Source organism: Pocillopora damicornis, chromosome 5 (genome assembly GCF_964200805.1).
Source record: "Pocillopora damicornis chromosome 5, jaPocDami1.2, whole genome shotgun sequence".
Classification (NCBI taxonomy): Eukaryota; Metazoa; Cnidaria; class Anthozoa; order Scleractinia; family Pocilloporidae; genus Pocillopora; species Pocillopora damicornis.
In genome coordinates, this window is record NC_142674.1 from 26,395,255 (window position 1) to 26,407,621 (window position 12,367).

Below are 12,367 nucleotides of genomic sequence, written 5' to 3' on the forward strand. Positions count from 1 at the left end.
TAGACAAGACATCTTGATGATCTTTTGCCTTAGACTTCGGGCTTGGCTTTTGGAACCCTACAGCGAAAAGCACAAAAGCTGCTTTCAGAGATATGTGCTGATTGTCGGAACCACTATTCCAGTCATTAGTATGCAAAGTCACTTGATCAATAAAATCCCGTCCTACTTTCCCATACGGTACAAGAAATACGTTTTTTCTCCAGGTTGCGATCTCGTTGTAAGCATCTGTTATGACTGACGTCGATATAACAATTGCATTAGTATCGCTTCGTTTCCTGCAGTTGATCATCGATGGCTTGTAAATGGTATTATACTCTGGAAGGCATCCCGGGCTGTTTAAATGGTTTTCACCTTGCTCTTTCTGCTCTACGTCTCCTGAGATTTGAGGAGTACTAGCTATATGTAAATCTTGGTTTGAAGAGGCTAACAGATTAGCATATTGTAATTCACTCCCTGTTTCTTCAAGAATAGAGAAATCTGTATTTATGGGAAAAGAAGTAAAGCCTGTCGAGTTTGCTCCGATTTGTGCATCCGTAGACACGATTCTTTGAGCGAGAACTCTTGAATTTGCATCCGTCTGTGCCTCCCACGATAGGTTTTCTGAGCTCTCCTCTAGCGTTTTCCCAAGTCTAGCTGCTTGATCTCGTAAGTTCTGGCTTGAGAGTCCGAGATCTCCGTATCCTTTCGCATCCCAGAGCTCACTCATAATTCTGATATAGCCTTTTTTCCTCAAATTACCATCCAGCGGTGGTTGTTCCAATAGTGTCATAGCCACGGCCTCTCGTTTGCAGCTTAGAAGATCGGCATTCATTTGTTCCGTCCATTTGCGTCTAGGTTTTAATTTTCTTCGGTCAGTCATTCTTATAAGTAATAATGTTGGCGATAATCGGAAACTTTTGACTATAAACAATTCCAAAAAAAAGCTGCTTTAAACATTTTAAGAAATTATCTTTGCCTCCGAGAAAACGTGACCGTACCGTACCGTGACATGACACATTTCCCAATTATGATGATGATGACAATAATAATAACAATGATAATAATAATAATAATGATAATAATAATAATATCAAAACCGAAGAGAATAACGACTAACAACAACAAAGCAATGGAAGTAGGTGTTATGGTGTCCATCGAGGGGTTTCATAAGCTACGAGTTTGAAGCTGGACATTGTATCAAGTCCCTGTGAAAAATACTATAACACTCTACATAGGAGTTCAATGCTACCATGTGCCCTCCACTTAATAAACCAAGATACGCCTCTGCGAAATAATCAACCACGACCATGTGACGCTTTTTTTTTCTTTTGCGTTATTTCTCAGTTGTTACCTCAACAGGCTCCCAACGCAGTGTTGTTGGAGCATACTCTAACATCAACTGACAGTTCTCCATTACACTGCTGTGAGACAGGGATGCAGCCTGAAAGAGAACAATTGCTCATCAATATCAGTTGAACAAGATGATGCTTGGTTACCAAAGACAAAACTGCGGAAAAAACAAACAAACAAACAAACAAAACCAAGCAGACAGACAAACAGACAAAAACAGTATCTTCTGCGTAAATATTTCAGACGATTTGGAGTGTTTGTTAGGCGAGGTTCATAAACTTTCGTGGTAAAAGTAGAAAATTTACAAGGATGGGATTAAATGTTAAGCAGAATACTGCCAAAAACCTTTGCCAGGTTTAAGTTAACTTCCAACCTCTCTGAACTAAAACAGCCGAGCAGGCGTAGTCCTTTTACATAACATAACATACTGAATTTGCCCATCTAAAGATATACAAATTTTCTCCTAGAATTAGAAAGTAGGCTTGGAAATTCACCTTATACGCTGGAACTGGAACTGGTGGTGTTCCACCCTCGTTCCTTGCAATAGATCTCCTCAGCGCATCTGCCCTGATGTGAAGATGGGCATCAAAATATCTCCGTTGAGCCATGCAAGTGTGTTTTGCTGTCTGCCGGCTACCAAACACCTCATCATCACTCAGTAGTTCTGCCTCATAGGGACGAAGGATTGAAAGCGTACTTAGCTGCCAGACAAGGTTAAACAAAAAAAGATTCTTTTAGAATGGTTTGCAGCCAGTAATATTCGTTGTTTTCAAGATGCAAACGCAAGTGGAAAAGGACCGTAAAATGGCTTGAAAAAATTTAAACGAGACTGCGCAGTCTGGAAAATGCAAACACGGCCTGTACTAAATACTTGTTAATTCATAGCGGTCGGCATGTCTCTAAACTACGTTTCAAAAGTAACAAACCGTGATTTATTGAAGTGGAGGTGGCTGGCTTGTGGTGGATATTCACTGAGTCTCGAAGCTGCGAGGTGAATATCCACCGCCAGCCATCGGCACTGAGGTGAATAGTTGTTTTAGTATATATTTAAACAGTAAGATGATATAGCAAAAAGGGATGATTTTAACTCATTTATTCCCGCGATGATTGCAATATTTCCGTGCGCAAATCACGCGCGAGTTTCTTGGAGGTGAACAGTAACGGATATTCGGAGTTTGAGTAGCCAATCAGAATGGGCCTTCAACGTTATCCACTATTTTATTTATTAATTAAATTATCATTATTTACCTTAGTCGTTCTTTTATTTCTTTACGTATTGCAAAATATTTCGAATGAGTGTTATTAAGAGAAATTGCTACTCCTACGAGAACGGAAAGGTCACAGAACAAATAGACCTCGTGGTGTGATCCTACTCCAGGCGATTGAACTACACAATCCACGTTTCTCTGGGGTCCAAACCATGTCGTGTAATTAATAAATAAAAATGACTAATTACCTGGTTCACAAGCTTCCACAGACCATCATTACTGTCGAACAATTCCAGCACTGCTCGAAATGAACACGTGAGAGAGAAAAAGAGAGTTGCGTGACATCTGCCAGAGTCGTGAGAACATTCTAGAAGCCACAATGCATACTTGACCAGGTCACTCAGCACAGGATTTGGTAGGAGGGACACCTGAAACAAGTTACTTGAAACAGTTAAGGAGGCTCCGTCGACATATTCTGTTTGTTAATTTCATGATCCTCTGACCCATGTAGAAAAAAGAGCACCAAGAATTTAATCATGGAAGTTTTTTTGTAGAATTAATGGTAGTTTTGTAAGATAACATTTTTTGAGTGATTATCTTTGTTCCTTATCTTTTTCTTTTTCTTTCTCCTTGCTTACAATTTTATTTATCCATTTAACCAGTTTTTCTTTAATTCCTTTTTTATCTCTCTTCATGCAGCAATAAGTGCTGTAATGTTTTATCTACCTGTGGGTTATACGTTATACATAAATAGGTTTTTTTTTTTTGGGGGGGGGGGGAGAGATTGATGAAAAATAAGCAGAGATGTGTTATTCAATTCATTGTTATTTCATATTTAACGGAACGATACTCGTTACCTCTTTCTTTTAGAAAATTCTGGTCTGCTCATAACACACAAATCATTGGTAAGTTAAATCTGCACTAAATATTGCATTTCTTACAAGTACAAATCAGAAAACTTAAAACATTTTTTTAAATTGGAAAAATGTCTTACCCTCTCCATGGCGTCCTCATTGTAAGCGAGATAATACAGACACATAGAACATCCTGTAGCAGCCACAGATGGGCGTGGCACTTCTAGTCACCGCTGGACACCGTTATGAGTCACAAATTCTGTGGCAAACTTTTTATGACAAAGGAGGGAAGCCAAATACTAAAACGACAATAAAAGGAAATTGCTTTTAAATTCTGAGACTTTTTTTGTCAGATCTCAGTCGGCACAATGCATTATTGTCTTAACCTTTAACTTTCACGAGTGACCAAGACAGAATTTCTCCTTACAATATCAGTACAATATCAATACAATATCAGTACAATATCAGTACAATATCAACCAGATAAGTAATAAGAATAAAGAAAATTATCAATTCGGGCAGGATTAGCTGATCCAATACTAAGTTATCCGAACTAACATTATAAGAATTCTGTGGTTGACAGTGAGGAGAATTACAAATTTGATCTGGGAGTTGAAGAGTTAAAGTAGAGTGTCTAAAGGTTCGTTTACACAAAAGACAGAATTGGAGTCGAATTGTTCATTAGTTGTAGGAGTGGCAGCCACCCAGAGAAAATCGAGAGTTGGAGTCGTAAGTGGAGCCAAAAGCTTGACGAAATCGGAGTCGGAATATTCCGAACAATTTCTTTTCTTCTGATTCCGCTAAGAACTCCAACGCTTATGATCCAGTGAAAACTCGATTTTCGGAATCACAGCTGAGCTAACCGATGGCTGAAAACTCCAGCAATTTATTTTTCACATATCATTAGCGAAGGACTTAGGAGTCATAAGTGGAATCAGTATTTTGCTTCTGATTCTATCGGTTTCATTTTCATAGGACCACGTCGCTGTACGCTTTTTGTAAGTACACCGGCGAGGGTGAAAACCAACCGTAACTGCATGAAATTCTAGACGTACAACACAAAGCATGACGTTACTCCCTCCTTCCTACCTTGAGGGCTTCAAAGACAAGTTGTAGGTCCACCTGGCCTTTGAATGTAATGTAGTGCATGACAAGATCCAGGGCTTTAGACTCAAACACTGTCGGCAACAGCTGAATTGAAATGTTCAAAGAAAAATGTGTCAAGATAAATCAATGGCCAAGCAATGCTTCAGGCTCAGCTACGACTGTTTTAGTTGCCATAGCAACTGATAAAATTTGGTACGGCTCAAAGAGAACCTCTTCATTCAGAGCTGAGTGCATTAACTTTTGACCAAGGCCAATGCATGTCCCTTCATCCAACAAATATTTCTTGCTCGCGCCAATTAGTTAACACGACTCACATGATCAAAAATCCTTGATCCGAGTGCATTATCGTCTGACCGAGACCAATTTATGTCCCTTCATCCAAAAAGAATTTCCTGCTCGCGCACGTTCAGTTAAAGCACATCAGATGATCAAAAATTCTTGATCCGAGTTCTTTATCTTCTGACCGAGGCCAACGTATGTCCCTTCCTCCAAAAAATAATTCTTGCTCGCACACGACTAGTTAAAACGGTCCAAACTCAAATTTTCAAGTCGTGTGACATTTCCAATTTATCCTTAATCCAGAGCCCTTTTCCCACAAGCTTCTCACATACTTCGGTGGAGAGACTCTCTCTGTTCTTCATATATCATTAAATGCTCAAGTGCCTAATTACAGCACGTACCTCCTGATACTCCCCCAAGGGAGTCAGATACTGTAGAATTAGTCTCTGCTGCATGCCAAGAGTCAGGGGGGAGAGGGAAAAGGACATAGGGACTATGTGGTACCCTCCCTTAGGTGCACAAATTACATTTCCAGTGGAACGGAAACCCTTGCTTGTTTTAACTCCCAATGGATGTTTTGCTTGTGGATAACTTTTGCCTGAAACAAAAGGAAAATATTTACAAATTTTAAGGAAACTGAGTTAACTTGTGCAGGGCAAACCTACTTGGCAAACTTCCTCCTCCCCCTTATCCCCCCCTCCCCCCCCCAGTGCATGATGGTCCTGGCTCAGCAAGATTCACTTTCTTTATCTTGTTACTCACGCTGTTACTGTTTTCGCTCTTGTTCCTGTTTGTCTTTGCTTTCAGGATAATCCTGTTTGACAGGTCTGTCACAGCGGGCTGTGTAAGGTCTGACAAGTCCATTAAAATGTGCAGCCGTTGCAGCATAGAGGGAACCTAAACATGTGAAATTCAACATTTAATCCTCAGCTTATAGTTTACAAGAGTTTTTCAAACAAAAAAATGCAATGACTGACAATAGACAATTCCTGAGATGTGAAAAGCCAACTTTGCACTCAGACATTTGAAACACAAATGCTGTTAACCACAAAGCTAAAAACAAAAAGCCCTCAGCACCCTAACATCAATAATCATATTCTTCATACTGTTCTCTTGCATTTCTTAAGGTGCTGACAAGGAGAATTTAGCTTCTTTAACAGCTGATCATTTCCTTTACTCTTGTAACCTTAGCGGTCACTCTTAAAAATTGCTATATTCAACATATTGACCAGCTCACTGTTAGCTTGTTAGCTCAGCTGGTAGAGTGCTGCACTGTTATCGCAGAGGTCATGGGTTCAAACGGTTCCCACGGTCTTTCGAAGAAGGAAAGGCTCCCAAACAATTCACTCTGTCTCTGTCACCCCTATCTACCAACCTTGTGAACAAGGCGTAAGTTCATTTTGTTTTCTTAGTCTTCTGGGGTTTTTTGGGGTTTTTTTTTTTGGTATGGTGGGGGGGGGGGGGGGGGGAGAGAGAGTGGTGCGAAGGGGAAAAGGGGGATCGATGTCATTTGACTTCCGTTATTTTTCCCTAAAGTTATCTATTACATTATTCCATATGTTCGAGCCTTTCTACTAATCCAGTGTTTCTTCAACTGAGTGTTTTTCTATCTTTGCAAGATGTTCCGTAAACCATCGACATGCGTCACTCGGTGGGCGTTTAGATTAAACTTATCGCCAAGAGATATTGTTTTTCTTATCTTTTCATCATTATTATTCCTTTTAAAAATTGTTCTCAGGGGAAGTGGGATTGGTTATCCTTTCACTCCCAGTGGTGATCACTATGAATCTTCTTCCCATGATATCCATACATTATTCAGCAGACAGGTAATGAGAATATTCAAACTTATCAGGTAGAGGTTGTCATCTTGATCTAACATCAAATTCTTGTATCCAATTAAAAAGGAAATGTGCAGCACAAAGAGGTGAGAATTAGCAATCAGATCTTGAAAGTTAAAGGTTTAACCTCCCCCCAGCCCACCCCTGTTTGCCTTCCTGAGAGTAAGCCAGCCAACATATTACATCCGCACGCTCAAGCGATTCTCTTCTTAAAAAAAAAGAAACGAAAGAAGCATTTTTGTCTTAAAAGACAGTACATCAAAAGAAAATAGAAACAAAGAAAAAAAAGGGAAAATAAGGTAGGGAACATTTTTCAATCCTGCGGTGTCCCTTTTTATCGCAAGGAGATGGAAACAAACAGTGCCTTAATATTCATATTTATAGGAGACTCTATATGTTGGACATTTTTCTTCTCGGTGGAGTGAACTAATTATGTATTTTGGTTCATTTGCATTGTGGGCGTTAAAATTTAAATTTTTTGTCGGCCGCCTGATCGCAAATAAACATTTGCCAATTACTGATAACTGTCAAAAACTGAAACAAAAACGTTATAGAAAAAAGCAAGACGAATCAATACACACTTGGAAAACAAAAGGAGACCAAACTAAAACGAAAAACAAAAACAAACGAAGAAAGACAAAGCGAAAGGAAATTAGAAACTGTTGAAAATGGAAAAATTGCTTGACAGCTGACGGTTGAAACAGTCTAATGCCGTCACAAAACTTTATTTGTCACCAGATGGCTTCAAGCTTCAAGGATCTCTCACTTGATTGGCTGATTCAAAACAATGATGATGTCAGGATTCTTATCTTTGATCAACAAAGAGAATATTATGCTAATTTGCCGATCAGCAACGGTATTCGAAAACATTAAAGCTAGATGAGAATTTACCCCTCTATAGATTATCGTTGTCTATTTTATCAGTATGGTTATTAGTATTTTTATTATTTACATGTATCATCATCGTCATTATTGCAATTGTCATTGTTATTCTCGCCTTTTCTATCCCAACAGAGCAGTGTTTACCCATCTCATGACTATCTATCTTTTACGGAGGGTTTCTCCTCAGAATTATTCGCGTCAAAGGTGTTTGCTCATTTAAAACGCCTTGAACGTTTTATTCTTAGCAGCGTTATAAAAAATTTCATAATAACCACAAGATGCCTCAGTTACTCTAGATCTGAATTTTCTAACGTGTTGGATTGATTATCATGACGGAACCAAGTGATAATAAAATTCTAGTTATATAAACCTGTTTATTCAGAAGTTAATTGCATTCTCCAGATGGTTGCAAGCTTATAATTTTCTTGCCCTCTTACTTGCTCTGTTCGAGGTGAGGTCATCAACATTTAAAGAGAATGATTATTGGATTCTGAAATACATCTTTATGCAAAGTTAACGGCACCGTCTTCCCTTTTTTTTTTGGTTTTTGCTATCACGGAAGGAATATTTATATTCAGCGACTTTCGACTTTGTTCGGCAGGAATCTATTTATTCTCAGAGAGACACCTTAGAGAAAGGTAATTTTTTCTAGGCTATTTTTGTACCGTGTGGAACATTGAAAACATGGTAATTCTAAATATTATATAATTCAGTTGTTACCTGCTGATGATGTGCCGTGTAAAATTGATCATCGCCGATGATCATCATCCCTATTATTTCGACTCGGTTGTTATATAGTTATTTTAAAGCTGATGGTTTTTAGTACCATACAAGTACTGATTCTAATTCTGATCAAGGGGCGACTTCGACAGACATAAGATTATTGTTGTGTTAACACCATTATCGCAGTATACTACGCATTTTTGGGCCAATATTTTTTAGAGTACTTTGCTTCTGTATGTTTTATCTCTGATAAAGTGTTTGTTAAATAAGCGTTGCTTTTATAGTTCTAGATCTAAGTGGTCGTTATAACTTATATTTGCACATTCACCTGTTTTCCTCCTAACGAAAAAGGAAAAACTGCTGAAGTATTTTGTCTTAAAATAGTACATTAAATAGGAAGAAAACAAGACAACACTGGAGGGGAAAAGAAATCCGTGGGAGAGGTCATGCAATTCTGAGGTAATCCACTTATTGTTATCAACGGACGGGAAACGCACCGTGCGCTAGAATATCTAAAAAAAAGATTTGTCGGACATTTTTCTTCACAGCACCTATCGGTTAAATTAGCTATTATATTTTGGTTAATTTACATTATTTGTTCTTAGCCGCTCGTTCTAAAGAAAACGGCTAACTACTAATAACTTGAAGAAAAATTCAAAGGTAAAATGATGGTGATAATAGATAATTATTATTCGGCATTAAAGAAAACATAATAATATTATGACTGGTATTTGTTTTTCAACAATTACAATTATCATTGTCATTATTATCGTATACACTATTATAATTTTGTTTTCTATCTCAAGAGAACGTTCTTTTTCCCACGAGTAACTGTGTATTTTCACAAAGGGTTTCTCTCTAAAACATTTTGCATCCAAGGTAATTGCTCACTTGAAACGTGTCGAGGGTTGATGCTTAACAGTGCTCAACCCAATTTGATATCAAGAAGTCTCGGTTTTTGTCTAATTCAGTTTCTTTTACCGTGTTGGAATGAGTATCTTTAAGGAGCAGATTAGTAGCAAAATTCTCGTTAAGCTTGCCTATTCAGAAGTCACTTCAAGTGGCTTCAGGAATGGTGTGACAAACAAGTAACATAGTTACGAATGATTTAATTTCTATTCTTTAATTTTCACAGTTCTTAATTGATTATGTTTTACTTTTTCAGATTGTACGAACGTTTTGAGTCAGATCACTGCCAAGGGGCAAGAAAGGTAAAGTGTTCCTCTTTTTGCTCCCTTACAAGTTTATTAGAAATGCCACAATATTATTATACAGGTGTAAGTGACCAGAAATTGCAATACAACAAAATAGATTATACAGGTGTAAGTGACCAGAAATTGCAATACAACAAAATAGAATACCAAAAAAAATAAATAAATAAAAGTCATATTTTTATCATATGACAGACATATTTCACACGATAGCTTTCATCGACGTTTTTAAAATTAATTTGCCCATTTTATGCTAGCAGCCGCGCTTTTGCAGTACCATCTCTTTTCTTTGTACAACTCAATACCACTCAAAGCACAGGTAGAGCAATGAATAACAAAGGCCCATACGAGAAGGACATAAGCGTATTTATGCGAGTATGTCGACGTATGTCGATTGATACGTGCGCATGGTACTTCTATACAATGTCCCCTTATCTTTGAGCTGCACTGTCTATATCAGAACATTTCATTGTTGCTAATGTCAACATAAAATCTTCATTTCAAGTTCTAATGGTTAGATATCAAATTGCACAACAAGTTTTCAAGCGCAATTTCGATCGTTTCTCAATGGCTTGTGACCATAGTAGCATCATTATCATCATTATCATTATTATAATTTCTACAACAACAACAACAAGTCTTTATTTCTCACAAAAATGGAATAACAATGAAATAAGAAAAATGATTATAATGAACAGGCAAAATAAACATAGTTGTATCATTTTGGAGCCTAGAGGCTGGAGGAACCGTTAGCTTTTCGAGCTAGCCCTCTATGAATTATTACTAATATTGCTATTATGGTTATTATTTATATTATTTGTTACCTTTGAATTATTGGTTGAAAGTCAATTGTTCACTGTGCTGTATCAGTAGCTTTATCAGTAGCCACATGCAGTCTCAGACTGCCTATTGTTCCTTTATCGGTGGGAGAACTTAACTAGGCAGCACAACAATCAGCGGATTGCTTACTTTCCTACCAAAAGAGGAACAATTTGACTCATTACATTCGATTTTTATTACTTTTTACCTTTTTTTTGTTTCCACAAAGATTGTCATGAATCCCCAGGTTGTTCTACTGCTCCTGCTGGTAGCCGTCCCCTGCACATCTGCGAGTATGTTGCTACTCCCATTTTGTAATATTTAACTTCTAGTCAAGCGAGTGATTCCCTATGAAACCTTACAACCAAAAAAGGTTTAGCATGATAGACGCATTACAAATTCCAACCCTATTCTGAACAGACTTTTCTGTAACTGAAGGAGACCTTGAAGGAGTTAACCCGTTACTCCAAATTTTGACAGAAATGATACACTTAGTACTTGTAACAACCGGTCTAAACCATTCAACATCTCATGCTGGCGTTAGTCGAGTCAGTTAACTTCTGAATTGTGTATGATGCAGGAAATTTAATTTGTACTCCAATCGTTTTGTGAGAGTTTCAGTAAATTGGAAGGCTTTATCTCTCATCGAGAACAAAGGGAAACTAACCTTTGCTATTGCTATCATTGTTATTATTTATATGATTATTTGTTACCTTTGAATTATTGGTTGAAAGTCAATTGGTCACTGTGCTGTATCAGTAGCTTTATCAGTAGCCACGTGCAGTCTCAGACTGCCTATCGTTCCTTTATCGGTGGGAGAACTTAACTAGGCAGCACAACAATCGTGTTTGTTGCTATCAAGAAATTGTATCCGGCTACGTTCGGGACGGAGTCAGACCTTCTTAGGCGCCATCCGGAGAAAAAAATTCGCACGGGCTGTTTTTAAGTAAACTTTCAGAAACTATGAATCAACGACTGGGTTATTAAATACAGAAGTCGATAAATTCACAACCATAAACTGAAAGAATATAAAGTGGAAGTTGATGGTTATCAAACTTTGTCTTTGATGAAAAGTCACTGCAAAATCTCAATCAAAAAAGATCAATCACTAAAAGTAAGCTGCTCAAGTCATTAAGTAGCCCTTAATATTCATTATATATTTTTGGTAAGAAATGTACAAGAAGTGCCAACGTTTTGTCACAGTTCATGTGTTTCTTTTAATCATCTGCTAGTAACTTGTCGAAGCGATCAGTTTGCTTGTGCAAATCAACAGCAGTGTTTCCCAGCGTCTTACCGCTGCGATGGGGAGACTGACTGTAATGATGGATCAGACGAACAATGCAGTAAGTACTGTAGTTGATAAGTAACTTCTACTTCTGTACATCTTCTTATTCTTTATATGGGCTTAGCGTAAAAATGCTATTCTCAAAAAGTAATATTAAATTGGAAGGCTAACTCTCTTTTCAAAAATATACAAAAAAAGCTATATTTTTCAAGAACCCCTCATTTGCAAGAACACCTCCAACACAGAGAAATAAAGCTGTGAGGTAAATCACATGCAGAGGTAGTTTTACAAAACTGAACTGGCTATTGGTTGAATGCCGTCACATTGGACCATCTTTAGATTAAGAACTTTAATGGCATGAAGACGGTTCTTGTGATGGCCAAAGTCATTTTAAAATCGCATGAAATAAACTGCAACTACTTGAATGAGATAGCGGCGATTTCATATACGATATGAACTCCTTTTGTATCTTATCGTTGGAAAAAATCAAATGCATTAGTTGGGAGACCAGAAATGATGATTTGTACTTTGCGACGTAAAATGCTCTACATGATAAATTTTTAAAGCAACCATTATTACGCATGCATGCAGTGAATGAACACTTCGAGATTTGCACCCATCGGCATTGCCTTAACTGACTGTATTAATTGACCGCGAAAAGGCGAAAAGGCGAACTGTCCCAACACAGGGGATATTAAATTGCTCATGTAGAGCTTACGAATGAATTTTTCTTTTACACGTAAACTTTTTTCGCCAGTGCGCCATAACCAAAATTTCATGCAGCTTAACAGTATCGTAATGATACTAATAGATCAATTGAGTAACTTTTCCC

At 37.7% G+C, this 12,367-nt stretch overlaps 1 pseudogene across 1 annotated transcript in view; it reads right to left on the reverse strand.

The window, feature by feature from the left end:
- The window catches only part of LOC149046216 (DDB1- and CUL4-associated factor 1-like), a 27,568-nt pseudogene extending 21,392 nt beyond the window's left edge, over positions 1-6,176 (reverse strand). The window contains exons 1-8 of the transcript XR_016186502.1: positions 6,153-6,176; positions 5,540-5,674; positions 5,179-5,418; positions 4,481-4,582; positions 3,532-3,690; positions 2,786-2,965; positions 1,824-2,030; positions 1,331-1,420 (exon numbers count right to left, since the gene is read on the reverse strand). The product of XR_016186502.1 is annotated as a DDB1- and CUL4-associated factor 1-like (transcript). The remainder of the gene's footprint in view (positions 1-1,330; positions 1,421-1,823; positions 2,031-2,785; positions 2,966-3,531; positions 3,691-4,480; positions 4,583-5,178; positions 5,419-5,539; positions 5,675-6,152) is intronic.
- Between the last annotated feature and the right edge of the window lie 6,191 nt (positions 6,177-12,367).